This window comes from Pongo abelii, chromosome 4 (genome assembly GCF_028885655.2).
Source record: "Pongo abelii isolate AG06213 chromosome 4, NHGRI_mPonAbe1-v2.0_pri, whole genome shotgun sequence".
In the NCBI taxonomy this organism is placed as follows: domain Eukaryota; kingdom Metazoa; phylum Chordata; class Mammalia; order Primates; family Hominidae; genus Pongo; species Pongo abelii.
In genome coordinates this window covers 129,666,282-129,685,232 of record NC_071989.2, presented here as the reverse complement: position 1 = coordinate 129,685,232, position 18,951 = coordinate 129,666,282, and positions in this window count along the sequence as shown.

Here is an 18,951-nt window from a genome sequence, read left to right as displayed (position 1 = left end):
CCATGGGATATATCTCACTTTGTCATGGCAAATGATCTGTTTAACGTGTTTTTGAGTTTTGTTTGCTAGTATTTTGTTGAAGACTTTTGCATCAATGTTCATGAGGAATATTGACCTGTAGTTTTCTTTCTTTTCATTTTTTTTTTTGAGGTGTCTGTCTGATTTCGGCATAAGGATGATAAATCGGCTTTGTAAAATGAGTTTAGAAGTATTTCCTCCTCCTCTACTTTTTGGAATAGAGTAGAATTGCTATTAGATCATCTTTAAGTATTTAGTAAAATTCAGCAGTGAAGCCATCTGTCAGAATTTTCTGGAGTTGTTATTTATGAGAGTAACTTTGCTAATGCACCCAGCTGGTCATTTTCTCCAGCTGTGTGTTGATTCTCCTCTGAGAATTATGAGGGATCTTGTATAGAACAATGAATACCAAAGTTGGCTCCAAATTTTTTTTCCTAACTGAGGTATTGCTCTTCCTAATCACTTTAACTCTCGCTGTTAAACTTTTACCTACTAGTTGTACCAGGCTTCCAAATACTTCATATCAAAATGTTTGAAAACCGAAGTATAGGATGTATATTGTATGACTCACCTGCTTATGTTTTAGAATACAAGCAGCAGGAACTGTTATCACTGTTATTATATAATTAATTCGAGAAATATGTTTTATCAATAATTAGTGTAGCTTAAATATTAATATGTAGATATCACTATATACTGAATTTTAGATTAAATATGAGAATCTTATTTCATTTTTTACATTCATAATATAGCTTGCAAATACTAATTATGAATTAAGTATAAAACAGGGGCTATGAAAAGTGCTATATAATGTGGCTAGGATATTTTCTAATATATAGCACTGTCAATATTGAATTGTTAAAGATAATATATGTTAGTTATCTGCCTAGCTTAGGTTAGTATCTAATGTAGGCTGCTTAGAATTCATATAAAATCTTAGTGTAACTCTTATCTATGCATTTTAACATACATTAAGTACATTGGATTAGTGTCAAATCACTTGTTCCTTTCTCATTTCTTTTCTTTTCTTCTCCCTTCAGTCATTAGACTGACATTTATCAAATGTCTTTTATTTATTTACATAGAAAGTATCTAACATACAGTAAAAAATGAGACTATGCTAGATGTTAATTGTCTGAATTTAAAACACAAATTGCTTAAAATACGTGCATACGCTGGTTAACATGTAAACAGAAAAAAATACTATTTTGTGAGGGAGTTCTTATCTTAAAATTGTATTATTTATATTCCAGAGAATAAGAGGATGGGGAGTTTCAAAAGTGTTATCTTCAACTAAAAATCATATAATCATCATCACATCTAAGTGTTATTGATTGCTTACTATTTAATAGGAAGCAGGTTAAATTGAGTTAAATCATTAACATGTATATTTTTATTAAATGCTCATGACAACTCTGGGAGGCACATGCTATAATACTCTTTGTTTTACCAGTGAAGAACTGGAGGGTGTCTTAGTCTGCTTGTGTTGCTATAAATACCTGGGGCTATATAATTTATAAAGGAAAGAGGTTTATTTTGTGCAAAGTCCTGCAGGCTGTACAAGAAGCATGGTGCTAGCATATGCTTCTGATGAAAGACTCGGGCTGCTTTCACTCATAGCAAAAGGGGAAGGGGAGCTGGCCTGTGCAGATCACGTGGCAAGAGGGGAATCAACAGGGAGAGGAGATGCGAGGATCTTTCAACAACCAGTTCCTCATGGGAACTAAGAGTTAAAAGTCAGTCTCGTGAGAATGGCACCAAGCCATTCATAAGGGATCTGTCCCTACAATCCAAACACTTCTCACAAGGCCCCACCTGCAAAACTGGGGATCGAATTTCAACATGATACTTGGCTGAGCCAAACAAGTCATATCCAAACCATAGAAGAGGGAAAGATAGGAATGCCTTCCTGTATGAAACTGAAAAAACATTCTCTTATATGTATGTACACTTTTTCTTTATCCATTCATCATTTATGGACATTTAGGTTGTTTCCATATCTTTGCTATTGTAAATAACATTGCCTTAAACTTGGGAGTGCAGCTGTCTGTTTTAGATCCTTATTTCCATTCTTTTGGATATATATACCTAGAGGTGGGATTGCTGGATTATATGATAATACAATTTTTAATTTTTTTGAGAAAATTGTATAATGTTTTCATAGCAGTTGTACCATTTTACATTCCCACCAATAGTGCACAAGGTTCCACCTTTTCCACATCTGTACTAACATTTGCTTTTTTGATGATAACCATTTTAACAAATGTGAGGTAATATCTCATTGTGGTTTTAATTTGCCTTTCCCCAATAATTAATAATGTTAAGTATCTTTTCATACATATGTTGGCAATTTGTATCCTGCCATATATGACAGCATGGATAAAATTGGAAGACATTATGCTAAGTGGAATAAGCCAGTCACAGAAGGACAAATACTGCATGATTCCACTTGCATGAAGTATATAAAATAGAAACTCAAAGAAAAAAAAAATAGAACATAGTTGCCAGGGGATAGGGAGAGGAGAAAACGGGAAGTTGCTGTTCCAAGGGTATAATGTTTCAGTTATACAAGATGAGTAATTTCTAGAGATCTGCTGCACAACTTGTAGCTAACAGTACTGTATTGTACTCGTAAGATTTTCTAAGAAGGTGAATCTAATGTTAAATGTTTTTTTCACCAAAAAAATTAAACTGAAGATATATAGTTGAGTACCTTGTCTTGTTTTCCACATCATGTAAGGGAGGAGACATAGTGACTATTTAGTAAGTCTGAGACTAGGACGTATGTTTTTGAGACCTCATTGTACTGCTTCACGTTTGGGTTAATGAAGAAACTTATACTTCCTCATCCATTTACTTAAATGCATTTCAATCTGTCTGAATTGTTTCTTTGATGCTCTGCTGCTTATACTTTTAAAGGAAATATGTTTTGCCTACCTTTAGGAGACACATATATCTAACATTATAACTACTGCTTGGTTGTTTTATCATAAAATTTCTTCAAATACCTCTGCCACTGCCCCTATAAGATTTGTAATTAAATAAAACATTTAGCTTCTAAAAATTGGTTATTACTGCACAATTTTTAAGGGACATTTTCCAAATTATTTAGGTAATCCCTGTTTTCTTTATGATCAGAGCACATCATCTTGGCTGGAGATCAGCTTTTTCTTTTCAACGAAGGAAGATAAATTTTTATCAAAAATATCACAAATTACATTTTGTTTTTCTAAAGTATGTGCAGTTTTGACTCTTTAAAATTTGATAGTTGATTCTTTTTAGCTTCTAGATTTTATATGGAAAAATCTCTTCTATCTTACCCCTCTCTTTTCTATGTTCTCATATACTCTTATTTTTTCTTTACTTTCAGAAAATAATTCTTGGTACAAGTACCATGCTGTTTTTGTTACTGTAGCCTTGTAGTATAGTTTGAAGTCAGGTAGCATGATGCCTCCAGCTTTGTCCTTTTGAGTTAGGATTGTCTTGGCAATGCGGACTCTTTTTTGGTTCCATATGAACTTTAAAGTAGGTTTTTCCAATACTGTGAAGAAAGATATTGGTAGCTTGATGGGGATGGCATTGAATCTATAAATTACCTTGGGCAGTATGGCCATTTTCACGATATTGATTATTCCTACCCATGAGCAAGGAATGTTGTTCCATTTGTTTGTGTCCTCTTCTATTTCGTTGAGCAGTGGTTTGTAGTTCTCCTTGAAGAGGTCCTTCACATCCCTTGTAAGTTGAATTCCTAGGTATTTTATTCTCTTTGAAGCAATTGTGAATGGGAGTTCACTCATGATTTGGTTCTCTGTCTGTTGTTGGTGTATAAGAATGCTTGTGATTTTTGCACATTGATTTTGTATCCTGAGACTTTGCTGAAGTTGCTTATCAGCTTAAGGAGATTTTGGGCTGAGACGATGGGGTTTTCTAAATATACAATCATGTCATCTGCAAACAGGGACTATTTGACTTCTTCTTTTCCTAATTAAATATGCTTTATTTCTTTCTCCTGCCTGATTGCCCTGGCCAGAACTTCCAACACTATGTTGAATAGGAGTGGTGAGAGAAGGCATCCCTGTCTTGTGCCTGTTTTCAAAGGCAATGCTTCCAGTTTTGGCCCATTCAGTATGATATTGGCTGTGGGTTTGTGATAAATAGATCTTATTAATTTGAGATACGTCCCATCGATACCTAATTTATTGAGAGTTTTTAGCATGGAGGGCTGTTGAATTTTGTCAAAGGCCTTTTCTGTGTCTATTGAGATAATCATGTGTTTTTTGTCTTTGGTTCTGTTTATATGATGGATTACGTTTATTGATTTGGGTATGTTGAACCAGCCTTGCATCCCAGGGATGAAGCCAGCTTATTGGTGGTGGATAAGCTTTTTGATGTGCTACTGGATTCAGTTTGCCAATATTTTATTGAGGATTTTTGCATCGATGTTCATCAGGGATATTGGTCTAAAATTCTCTTTTTTTTTGTTGTGTCTCTACCAGGCTTTGGTATCAGGATAATGCTGGCCTCATAAAATGAGTTAGGGAGGATTCCCTCTTTTTCTATTGATTGGAATAGTTTCAGAAGGAATGGTACCAGCTCCTCTGGTAGAATTTGGCTGTGAATCTGTCTGATCCTGGACTTTTTTTGGTTGGTAGGCTATTAATTATTGCCTCAATTTCAGAGTCTGTTATTGCTGTATTCAGGGATTCAACTTCTTCCTGGTTTAGTCTTTGGAGGTGTATGTGTCCAGGAATTTATCCATTTCTTCTAGATTTTCTAGTTTATTTGTGTAGCAGTGTTTATAATTTTCTCTGATGGTGGTTTGTATTTCCGTGGGATTGGTGGTGATACCCCTTTATCATTTTTTATTGTGTCTATTTGATTCTTCTCTCTTTTCTTCTTTATTAGTTTTGCTAGTGGTCTATCAATTTTGTTGATCTTTTCAAAAAACCATCTCCTGGATTCATTGATTTTTTGAAGGGGATTATGTGTCTCTATCTCCTTCAGTTCTGCTCTGATCTTAGTTATTTCTTGCCTTCTGCTAGCTTTTGAAAGTGTTTACTCTTGCTTCTCTAGTTCTTTTAATTGTGATGTTAGGGTATAAATAGACCAATGAAACAGAACAGAGCCCTCAGAAATAATGCCACACATTTGCAACCATCTGATCTTTGACAAACCTGACAAAAACAAGAAATAGGGAAAGGATTCCCTATTTAATAAATGGTGCTGGGAAAACTGGCTAGCCATATGTAGAAAGCTGAAACTGGATCCCTTCCTTACACCTTATACAAAAATTAATTCAAGATAGATTAAAGACTTAAATATTAGACCTAAACCATAAAAACCCTAGAAGAAAACCTAGGCAATACCATTCAGGATGTAGGCATGGGCAAGGACTTCATGTCTAAAACACCAAAAGCAATGGCAACAAAAGCCAAAATTGACAAATGGGATCTAATTAAACTAAAGAGCTTCTGCACAGCAAAAGAAACTACCATCAGAGTGAATAGGCAACCTGCAGAATGGGAGAAAATTTTTACAATCTACCCATCTAACAAAGGGCTAATATCCAGAATCTACAAAGAACTTAAACGAATTCACAAGAAAAAATCAAACAACCCCATGAAAAAGTGGGTGAAGCATATGAACACACACTTGTCAAAAGAAGATATTTATGCAGCCAACAGACACATGAAAAAATGCTGATCATCACTGGCCATCAGAGAAATGCAAATCAAAACCACAACGAGATAGCATCTCACACCAGTTAGAATGGTGATCATTAAAAAGTCAGGAAACAACAGGTGCTGGAGAGGTTGTGGAGAAATAGGAACATTTTTACACCATTGGTGGGACCGTAAACTAGTTCAACCATTGTGGAAGACAGTGTGGCAATTTCTCACGGATCTAGAACTAGAAATACCATTTGACCCAGCCATCCCATCACTGGGTGTATACCCAAAAGATTATAAATCATGCTTCTATAAAGACACATACACATGTATGTTTATTGTGGCACTATTCACAATAGCAAAGACTTGGAATCAACCCAAATGTCCAACAATGATAGACTGAATTAAGAAAATGTGGCACATATACACCATGGAATACTATGCAGCCATAAAAAGTGAGTTCATGTCCCTTGCTGGGACATGGATGAAGCTGGAAACTATCATTCTCAGCAAACTATCGGAAGGACAGAAAACCAAACACTGCATGTCCTCACCCCCTCGTGGGAGTTGAACAGTGAGAACACTTGGACACAGGGTGGGGAACATCACACGCTGGGCCTGTCATGGGGTGGGGGGAGGTGGGAGGGGTAGCATTAGGAGATATACCTAATGTAAATGACGAGTTAACAGGTGCAGCACACCAACATGGCACATGTATACATATGTCACAAACCTGCACATTGTGCACCTGTACCCTAGAACTTAAAGTATAATTAAAAACAAAAAGAAAATTGATTGTTTTAATTGTTAAATTAATTGTTAATTTAATTAATTGTTAATTAAATAAATAAATTGTTAATTTAATTAATTGTTAAAATGACAGCCATATTATTTCCCATTATTTGCTGTTGGTTAACCCTGGACTCCAAAGCATGCTGAGTTGCCGCTTCAAACTCTCTAGGACATGTTTTCCTGATTTATTTCTCTGTACTCAGCATCAAATAAACTATGCTTTCATGTAACTCTGGGACATCATTTTCAATGCATTTTACTCTTCCATCCTAAAATATGCCCTTAAGTCTGTCTTTACAGGAAGATTTATTTGTTTTGGTTCTCTGTAATTCCACTGTACTTTTAAAATGAATAGTAAACACACTAAAGTGAGCTGATATTGTTTTGCTGTTTTCCCATCCAAATCTCATCTTGAATTCCCATGTGTTGTGGGAGGGTCCCAGTAGGAGATAATTGAATCATGGTGGCAGGTCTTTCCCATGCTGTTATCATGATAGTGAATAAGTCTCATGAGATCTCATGGTTTTATAAAGGGGAATATCCCTGCATAAGTTCTCTTTTCTTGTCTGCAGCCATGTGGGATGTGCCTTTCACCTTCCCCCATGATTGTGAGGCCTCCCCAGCCATGTGGAACTGTAAGTCCATTTAACTTCTCTTTCTTTTGTAAATTGCCCAGTCTTGGGTAAGTCTTTATCAGCAGGGTGAAAACAGACTAATATAGTAAATTGGTACCAGTAGAGTGGGGCACTGCTGAAATGATACCCAAAAGTGTGGAAGTGACTTTGTAACTGGGTAAAAGTGGAGGTTGGAACAGTTTGGAGGGCTCAGAAGAAGACAGGAAAATGTGTGAAAGTTTGGAACTCCCTAGAGACTTGAATGGCTTTGACAAAGTGCTGATAATTGTATCGACAATGAAATCCAGGCTGAGGTGATCTCAGATGGAGATGAGGAACTTGTTGGGAACTGGAGCAAAAGTGATTCTTATTATGTTTAAGCAAAGAGACTAGGGCATTTTGCCCCTGCCCTAGAGATGTGTGGAACTTTGAACTTGAGAGAGATGATATAGGGTATCTGGCAGAAGAAATTTCTAAGCAACAAAGCATTCAAGAGGTGACTTGGGTGCTGTTAATGGCATTCAGTTATAAAAAGGCAACAGAACTTTCAAGTTTGGAAAATTTGCAGCCTGACACCGTGATAGAAAAGAAAATCCCTGTAGTATAGTTTGAAGTCAGGTAGCATGATGCCTCCAGCTTTGTTCTTTTGTCTTAGGATTGACTTGGCAATGAGGGCTCTTTTTTGGTTCCATATGAAATTTAAAGTGGTTTTTTTCCAATTCTGTGAAGAAAGTCATTGGTAGCTTGATGGGGATGGCATTGAATCTATAAATTACCTTGGGCAGTATGGCCATTTTCACGATATTGATTCTTCCTACCCACGAGCATGGAATGTTCTTTCATTTGTTTGTAACCTCTTTTGTTTCACTGAGCGGTGGTTTGTAGTTCTCCTTGAAGAGGTCCTTCACATCCCTTGTAAGTGGATTCCTAGGTATTTTATTCTCTTTGAAGCAATTGTGAATGGGAGTTCACTCATGATTTGGTTCTCTGTTTGTCTGTTATTGGTGTATAAGAATGCTTGTGATTTTTGCACATTGATTTTGTATGCTGAGACTTTGCTGAAGTTGCTTATCAGCTTAAGGATATTTTGGGCTGAGACAATGGGGTTTTCTAAATATACAATCATGTCATCTGCAAACAGGGACAATTTGACTTCTTGGTACCAAAACAGAGATATAGACCAATGGAACAGAACAGAACCCTCAGAAGTAATGCCACATATCTACAACTATCTGATCTTTGACAAACCTGACAAAAACAAGCAATGGGGAAAGGATTCCCTATTTAATAAATGGTGCTGGGAAAACTGGCTAGCCATATGTAGAAAGCTGAAACTGGATCCCTTCCTTACACCTTATACAAAAATTAATTCAAGACGGATTAAAGACTTACGTGTTAGACCTAAAACCATAAAAACCCTAGAAGAAAACCTAGGCAATACCATTCAGGACATAGGCATGGGCAAGGACTTCATGTCTAAAACACCTAAAGCAATGGCAACAAAATCCAAAATTGACAAATGGGATCTAATTAAACTAAAGAGCTTCTGCACAGCAAAAGAAACTACCATCAGAGTGAAAAGGCAACCTACAGAATGGGAGAAAATTTTTGCAAGCTACTCATATGACAAAGGGCTAATATCCAGAATATGCAATGAACTCCAACAAATTTACAAGAAGAAAACAACCCCATCAAAAAGTGGGCAAAGGATATGAACAGACACTTCTCAAAAGAATACATTTATGCAGCCAAAAAACATATGAAAAAATGCTCATCATCACTGGCCATCAGAGAAATGCAAATCAAAACCACAATGAGATACCATCTCACACCAGTTAGAATGGTGATCATTAAAAAGTCAGGAAACAACAGGTGCTGGAGAGGATGTGGAGAAGTGGGAACACTTTTACACTGTTGGTGTGACTGTAAACTAGTTCAACCATTGTGGAAGTCAGTGTGGCGATTCCTCAAGGATCTAGAACTAAAAATACCATTTGACCCAGCAATCCCATTACTGGGTATATACCCAAAGGACTATAAATCATGCTGCTATAAAGACACATGCACACGTATGTTTATTGCAGCACTATTCACAATAGCAAAGACTTGGAACCAACCCAAATGTCCAACAATGATAGACTGGATTAAGAAAATGTGGCACATATACACCATGGAATACTATGCAGCCATAAAAAATGATGAGTTCTTGACCTTTGTAGGGACATGGATGAAGCTGGAAACCATCATTCTCAGCAAACTATTGCAAGGACAAAAAACCAAACACCTAATGTTCTCGCTCATAGGTGGGAATTGAACAATGAGAACACGTGGACACAGGAAGGGGAACATCACACTCTGGGCACTGTTGTGGGGTCGGGGGAGAGGGGAGGGATAGCTTTAGGAGATATACCTAATCCTAAATGACGAGTTAATGGGTGCAGCACACCAACATGGCACGTGTATTCATATGTAACAAACCTGATGTTGTGCACATGTACCCTAAAACTTAAAGTATAATAATAATAATATTAAAAATAATAATAATTATAATAAAAGAAAAGAAAATCCCATTTTCTGAGGAGAAATTCAAGTGAGCTGCATAAATTTGCATAAGCAATGAGCAGCCAAATGTTAATCACCAAGACAATGGGGCAAATGTCTACAGGACATGTCAGAGGCCTCTGGGCCTTTCCATCACAAGCCAGGAGGCCTGGAAGGAAATTATGTATTTGTGGGCCGAGCCCAAGGTTCCCATGCTGTGTGTAGTCTAGGGACTTGGTGCCCTGCATCTGAGCCGCTCCAACTGTGACTAAAAGGGGCCACGGTACAGCTTGGGCCATGGCTACAGGGACCTTGGCAGCTTCCACGTGGTGTTGAGCCTGCTGATACATGGAAGTCAAGAATTTATGTTTGTGATCTTCTGCCTAGATTTCAGAGGATGTATGGAAATGCCTGGATGCCCAGGCAGAAGTTTGCTGCAGCGTTGGGGCCTTCATGAAGAATGTCTTCTATGTCAGTGTGTAAGGGAAATGTGGGATTGGAGCCCCCACAAATAGTCCCTACTGTGGCACTGCCTAGTGGAGCTGTGAAAAGAGTGCTACCGTCCTCCATATGTGGTGGATCCATGAGCAGCTTGCACCATGCACCTGGAAAGGCTGCAGACAATCAACACCAGCCTGTGAAAGCAACCAGGAGGGAGACTACACCCCACAAAGCCATGGGGGTAGAACTGCTTGAAAACATGAGAAACCACCTGTTACATCAGCATGACCTGGATGTGAGTCATGGAGTCAAAGAAAATCATTTTGGAGCTTTAAGATTTGACTGCCCTGCTGGATTTTGGATTGGCATGGAAACTGTAGCCCCTTTATTCTGGCCAACTTATCCCATTTGGAATGGTTGTATTTACCCAATGCCTGTACTCACATTGTACCTAGGAAGTAACCAAGTTGCTTTTGATTTTACAGGCTTATAGGGGGAAAGAACTTGCCTTGTCTCAGATGAGACTTTGAACTGTGGACTTTTGATTTAATGCTGAAATGCATTAAGACTTTGGGGGACTGTTGGGAAGGCATAATTGGTTTTGAAATGTGAAGACATGAGATTTGGGAGGGGCCAGTGGTGGAATGATATGGTTTGGCTCTATCCCCAACCAAATCTCATCTTGAATTCCCACGTGTTGTGGGAGGGATCCGGTGGGAGGTAATCGAATCATAGGGACAGGTCTTTCCCATGCTGTTCTCATGATAGTGAAAAAGTCTCACAAGATCCGATGGTTTTATAAAGAGGAGTTTCCCTGCATAAGTTCTCTTCTCTTGTCTGCTGTCATGTGAGATGTGCCTTTTACCTTCGCCATGACTGTGAGTCTCCCCAACCATGTGGAGCTGTATGTCCACTAAACCTCTTTCTTTTGTAAATTGCCCAGTCTTGGGCAAGTCTTTATCAGCAGCATGAAAATGGACTAATACAGTGTCTATTGAAAAAATTATATTAAACTTTAGTTAAGTCTGGTAATTTAATATGATTATTTAGGTAACTTAGGCTCTAATTGTCTGACCCATATGAATTCTTTCACAGGTTTTCACCTACTCATGTTCATTTTTCTTCTGTGTATACATAAATTAGATGTCTAATATTACCTTTGTGGTAGAGGGTAAGTGGTGTTCTCTGATTCATGAGGAGAGGTCTGGTCCCTTGCTTGTGGATAGATAAACTGACCTTCTAATTGGATTGATGGCCACTAAGCTGTGACTAATGCCGCCTCTGGGCGAGGGTTGCAGAATGCTAAGACTAGAGTAACTTTCTTTTTTCAGCGAAAACCCTCCCTTGTCCCCTGATGACTTGGCTGCATCTTAGCCATTTCATTTCTACAACATGTATGCCCTCAGGCAAGCATGCCAGACTACAGTCGTCCCCTCAGGGGCAGCTGATGTCTGGTGAGAGCCTAATTCCTAGCATGTTAAATGGGAAGCAGGCAACCTCTGAACTTTAACAATTTAAAAAATGTATGTGCATTTAAAAAAAAATGTTTTTATGAAAAAATATATTTCAGCAACATTAAGATGTATAATTGTTTCTGAAGGACCATTATTTCAAACAACTAAAAAGTTTTTCAGTGTTATTATTAAATGTACTTACAAAGATAACACGAATTAGAGAGTAAGGAAATTACATTATTTTGACAATTAAATTTAAAAACTTGTTGGGAACATCCAGTTCCTTTGTAAAATTAAGATTGTCTTTTTTTTTTTTCACTTTGCATTGGAAAGCACTAGAATGTAATAATTTAGAACACTCTTTCTTCCTCGATTAAAATCCTGATGATTTCATTTAGTAGCTGTGTGACACTGAGAGTGTTACCTAAACTCTCTAACCTTAGCTTCCTTGCCAAAATAAAGAGCATAATGACAGCTCATATCTCATAGGGTAATTTAGAAGAAAGAAAAATAATATCTTACAATATTAATTGGCACTTAATAACACTCAGTAAATATAATATTAAAATTATAGTGTTCACTTCCATATTACTGACATTGTATTGAATCTAGTTTCTAATCTTCAAAATTAACCTTTATGAATAAATTATGTTGATTATTCTATAATAAATTGTTGCTAATATTTTTATTTATATTAATGGTTTCATGTGCCATTTCTCTCATCAGGCAAAAATGTTTTTGAAAATAAGTCAATGTAAAATAATAATAAATCTCTGAAAGTATTTTATCTCAGTCCATACTTTCTGTCTTATGATAGATCCATAAAAATATAAGGTTCTAATTTAGTTCATGCCTTCCCAAAAGCCTGAAAGGAGAAAAATGGAAAATAAAATATACAGTTTTAACTATGCCCATTTCAATCTGTCTTCATTACCACCCCTACTGTCCTAGTTCAGTACTAGGCTCTCTTGCTAGTGCCAGTGCCATCATTTTCTAAGTGTCTATCTTTACCCATGCTAACCTCTCTTACAAACTGTCCTGCACATTTCAGTCACAGTGATTGATTTAAAAGAGCAATTCTGGTCTTGTTTGTTTCCTGCTTTGAATCCTTATAGGGATTTATATTACCTTGAATGTAGACAAAGCTTCTTAATATGAATGAATGAGTCCTATATGTTTTGTTCTCTCTCGAGCTTTTTAGCCTCACATTGCCTGCCCTCTTTTATAGTCACACTGGTCTATTGATCCTTCATTAATTTCAGTACCCTTTCTTGGCACTGATACTTTATAATAGCTGTTCTATTCTTCCTTCTCTCCTCTTTCCCTATTTAACTCTTTTTAAACTCTTATTCATCCTTTGGCTATTAGCCTATCATTTTTGAAATTAATTATTGTCTGACCTACATAGCTGGATTAAATTTTCTTCTTTTAACACTACAAACTCCTTACTTTGGAAAACTTTACACCAATGCCACATCTTTTCATAATTCCCATTGTGAACCATGCATCTATCAGTAAGGAAAACTATAGTCAATGGTCAATTACCAGTCCTCACCTTATTCAAATTCTTTGTACTATTTGACACCATCTTCTTGAAATAATAACCTTATAATTCAAGAATCACATTCTCCTGAATTCCTGTCTCAAGAGTTTCTTCTCAGACTCATTTGCTAAATTTTCAACCTCAGACCCCTAAAATTTAAACCTCTAATATTCAGCATTCATCCAATATATTTTATCTGTTCACTACCTAAGGAATTTATAACTTTTAAAGTTTTAAAGGGACACATGCACACACACACACACACACACACACACATATACATATACACACATGTTATGTACATATGGGTGTGGAGCTAGGGATACACACACACACACACACACACATATATATACATACACATATATATACACACACACATATATATATATAGCACTCAAATGTGTATCCCTAGCTCCATCCTCAAAGCTGAGTTTGAGTGTTACCCATTGCCTATGCAATATCTCCTCTTGAACAACCCATATCATTTCAAACTTTACAAACCAAAACTGAAACCCCAATCTTCCAAAAACAAATACACACTAGTTTCCCACAACATCATTCTTAGAATATTTCAAATAAATATTTGGAAATTCGCTTCAACTTCTCCCTTTCTCTCAAGCTCACTTCCAATCTATTCGTAACTTCAACTAGGATGCTTTAACTAGTAAGGATAAGCCAAATCTAACCATTTCACCCACCTCCACTAGTACCATCCTTGTCTAAGTCAACATAAGATCTTGCTTGGTATATTAAAATGGTATCCTAAGACCTCTTCCTATATCTTATATTGACTCTTTCAGTCTATCATCAACAAAACAGCTAAGGAAATATTTTTTGAAACATCAAGCCACATTATATCACCCTCTAATGGCTTCTCCTCACAGTTAGAATAAAGTGCCATGTTATTGCTGTGACCTAAAAGTTCCTACATGCTCTGTCCCCTAAATCTATCTAGGCTCATTTCCTAAAACTCTATTTTTATCACCCTTAATAATTTTGCTCTGGCACATTGGAATTTTTGCTGATCTCAGTACAAAACAGCAGACTCCTTTTAGGTTTTTTCACTTTCTCTTTTCTCTATATAATATTACCTATATAATATTATCTTTCCTCAAATAGTTAAGTTGATCAGGTTGCTCTTAATACTACCTCCACAAAGAGAAACTCATAACCATTCTGTGTAAATGCTCTCCTTTTTATTGCCCATTTTCATGTCCTTCTTACTTTTAATTACTCAATGTTACCTACCTATAAAAATAACATTATATATATGTATATTTGGGCTGTTTTTGTTCATGCACCCATACTAAAATGTAAATTTTATGAGGACGGGGTCAGCCTTTATTTAACTAAGTTATCTTTAGTACCTTGAAGAGTACCAGACATTTAGTTAAATTCTCAATAAATGTATATTGAATAGACAAATTGTAAGTGTTCAAAAGATACTTGATACATAAATAAATATATTTTAAAATGCATGCATTTTTTCCAGATATGTAGGCATAGTTTGTGTCAGTCTTCATAGTCTACCACTGAAAAATCTGGATATAATTTTATAAATAGCACATGAATATATAGGAGAAATACCAAAGCACTGAGAACAGGGTCCAAGATCTAGGAAAGATATTAAGTTTAGAATTGAGTGCAACATTCTGAGTAGATTTTTACTTTGAAGTGAAACGATTTCTAAGCTGAGATAGCTGGTCTAGAAGCCAAGTAGCTTAAATTATGTGAGAAAATAAAAGATGAAGAAGCACAGAGGAAATGAATAGGGAGGCAGAGAAGCTGAGTAAAAATTGGTGACTAAGACATTGATAGGCTGAGTAGAGCTGTAGACAATTTCGTGAACCTAGGAGTGAAACGCATCCAAGGCAGATTAGCCAAGACAAACACCCCAGACTGTCCATTGTGATTCAGGAAGAGCTATTCATATGAGTTAATATTATCCAATAATAGCCCAGCTTAACAAACACAAAATCTTTGCATCCAATTAACATAATGCAGGACTGAATCAAAACTATCTGCTTCTACTTTATATTTATGCTAAGAGCAAAAGAATGATCCCCTCTGGAATCAGACAGTATCATCTAGAGTTTCAAATGATCCCTACAATTTTTATAATGTCTGACATTCAATAAAAACTTGACATTTTTGAACTCAAGAGTAAGTACCTGAAAAAAAATAGTGAAAAAAGAAATAGTAAAAGACTCACAGGAAATCCATTCATTTTAAGTTTTAGAAATGTACTTAAATGTGCTCATAAAAAATAGAAGACAAGATAGAGAATTCCAAAGAGGGTTATAACCTATAAAAGTTATCAAATAAAAGTATTGAATAAAAACACAATAAATAAAAATTTAGAATACAAAAGGAGTTTTGCAGAAGATTAAATAAAGCTGAAGACAAAGGATTGTACTGGAAGACCATCCAGTATAAAATTTCTGGGCTATATTACGGAGGTCAAATAATGTTAAGTATAGCTTTAATAATATATATGACACAGTTAAAGGGTTTAGTAGGTGTATAATTGGGATACTAAAGGGAGATGACATAGATAATGAGACAGACACAATAAATAAAGGAACAGTAACTAAGATTATTCCAAAACTGTTGAAATAAATCACCCCATAAATTCAGGAAATGTTATGAATCCCAAGTAGGATAAACACACAGTAATCACTCAGAACCACATTATTATAAAACAGCTGACAACCACACACAATGAGTAAAAATAAAAATGGCAGCTGAACTCTCAAAAGAAATAATGAATGTCTATTTAGAATTCTGTGCCTATCAAAATATAATATCCAAAAATAAAGATAAGGATAACTTCAGACAAAATCTGAGAACATTTATCACTAAATGTTCCAACTTGGGAAAATTCTAAATAAGTCTTTAAGTAGAATGAATATGATACCATTTTAAAATCCAAATGCAAGAAAAAATAAGAAGTAACAGGAGGATAATCTAATTGAACATTGTTCAAAGTAATACTAATATCTTAGCTTAAATATGGTATTATTAAAATGCATAGGAACAACAATAAAACAGGCAATAAGGAGGTAAGTAGACTTAACATATCAAAGCTGCAAAACATTGCAAATATTTTAGATCTATTAAATTATGAATACAAATTATAATTTTTAGGATAAGCCTTACATAAATGGTTAAAATAAAAGTATATCAATAGATGTAATAATGAAAAGTACTTAATTTGAAAGGAGGCAAAAAGAAATAGAAACACAGAAATATAGAGAAACTGGATAAATAGAACATGACTAGTTGGCAGATTTAAACTACAAAATATATTTCTTCTCGGTCTTTTGGCTAAGATCAAGTGTAAACTACCAAATATAGTAAAGATGATAAATCTGAACAGATAATTCCACATAAAAGATAAAGACTTGCATGGGATAAAAACACAAAAATTAAAAGTTATATGAAGCCCACAAAACCCATTTTAAACATAAAGTAAAAATAGATTTTTGAGACAAGATACAGTGCTAGAGATAGAGAGGCAAATTTCACATAACAAACACTTTGGCTAGAAAACAAAACAATTCAAATTTCATGTATCTAATAACATATCCTGACAATATATAAAGCAAAAATGGACATAACTAAAAGAGAAAATTAGCTAATTCAATACAATAGTGTAAAATTTTACCAAATTTTTCTCAGTAAATAATAGAAAAGCAGACCAAAAATTGTAGAGGACAATGAATAATTCAAACAATACAAATGACATATGGACATAAGTGTCATACATAGAACACACAATACTGCATAATTCCCGTTTTTGACATATACATGGACATTTGTCAAAAGTGATCATGTGCTTGGCTAGACAGCATGTCACACAATGGTCACAAGGTGAAATTATGCAGTCATATCTCTGACAACAATAGAAAAATGCTAGAAATCAACAATAAAGATAACTATAGTATTCTGAGTATGGGCAATAATTGTGGCCAAATGATTTTGATGTGTTTGCTAATTTTTCTAGGAGATAGAGAACATCACACATTTATATAACTTGTAAGTAGAGAAAAAGTGTTCCAACAAAATTTTCATGTCCACCACATAATGTCCAAGATTTCAGGTGCAGAGGGAGAAGAATGGGAGCTAAAACTCACAAGAATTGAACTCACAGACATAGAGAGTAGAAAGATGGTTACCAGAAGCAGGGAAGGGTAGTGGGGGACACAGGAATGGTTAAAGGAGTACAGAAAAACAGTTAGAAAGAATGCATACAAACTGCTATTTCATAGCACAACAGGGTGACTATAGTCAATAATAGCTTAATTGTATTTTTATTTTTTTTGAGACAGAGTCTTGCTTTGTCACCCAGGCTGGGGTGCAGTGGTGCAATCTCAGCTCACTGCAACCTCTGCCTCCTAGGTTCAAGTGATTCTCCTGCCTTAGCCTCCTGAGTAGCTGGGCCTACAGGGGCATGCCACCACGCCCAGCTAACTTTTGTATTTTTAGTAGAGATGGGGTTTCACCATGTTGGCCAGCCTGGTCTTGAACTCCTGACCTCAAATGACCTGGCCACCTTGGCCTCCCAAAGTGCTGGGAATACAGGCATCAGCCACCGTGCCCAGCCATTATTGTACATTTTAAAATAACTTAAAGAGTGTAATTGGATTGTTTGTAACTCAAAGGATAAATGCTTGAGAAGAGGGATACCCCATTCTCCATGATGTGTTTATTTCACATTGTATGTGTGTAAAAAACATCTCATGTACCTCATAAATATATACACTGATGTGGTTTGGCTGTGTCCCCACCAAAATCTCATCTTGAATCGTTGCTCCAACAATTCCCATATGTTGTGGGAGGGACCTGGTGTGAGGTAATTGAACCATGGGAGCGGGTCTTTCCTGTGCTGTTCTCCTGATAGTGAGTAAGTCTCATGAGATCAGCTGGTTTTATAAAGAGGACTTCCCTGCACAAGTTTTGTTATTCTCTCTTGTCTGCTGGCATGTAAGACATGCCTTTTGCCTTCTGCCATGAGTGCAAGGCCTCCCCAGCCATGTGGAACTGTGAGTTCATTAAACCTCTTTTTTTTTTTTTTTTAAATAAATTATACAGTATCCGGTATGTCTTCATCAGTAGCATGAAAACGCACTACATCTACTATGTACCCACAAAAATTAAAAATTTAAAAATTTAAAAAGAAAGGTTTACAAAATAAAACAAAAGAGAGAGACTCTGTAAAAAGGATAGAAAGTAGCAGAGGGCTCTGAAAAAAGCATCTACAAAATTACCAGAATAAAGAGAAAGAGAAACAGTAAGTGTTAGACTATTGAATACTGATAAGGGCTTGTAAGTCACAGCACTGGCAACAAAGAAGAGGCTGGAAAATCTGCAGGACTGGAAGTGCAAGACTCAAAGAAGAATCATTGCTGAAAAAGAATCAGATGTACAGAAAAGGGGTGATACTCCCTGGAGACAAGGCAGTGAAGAGAAAAAAAGCAGAACCATCTGCGAAGGTTACTGAGCAAAAGAGGAGAAAACTGATAGAAGAGGACATTCTTAAACTGGGAATCCTGTATATGAATTAAAAATAGCAAAATACATATAAAACTATTTTAAACCATCAGAAAATATAAACAAAAGCCTTTCCGATTATGAAAGTTATTTTTCCAAAAAAAAGCAAAGCTGAATAACATTACATATATCAGTTGAAACTGAATTGAATATTCTCAACTATCAACTTACAAAAATGGAAAATATCTTCTATCAAAATGATTAAAACCAAGAAGAGCATATTCCCCAATAGGAAGAAATAAACTAAAAGTTGACTGAACTCAGGAATGAAATCACGAAGAAGGAGGAGCTGAATAGGCTACGAAGAAAGTCCTGGGCTCACC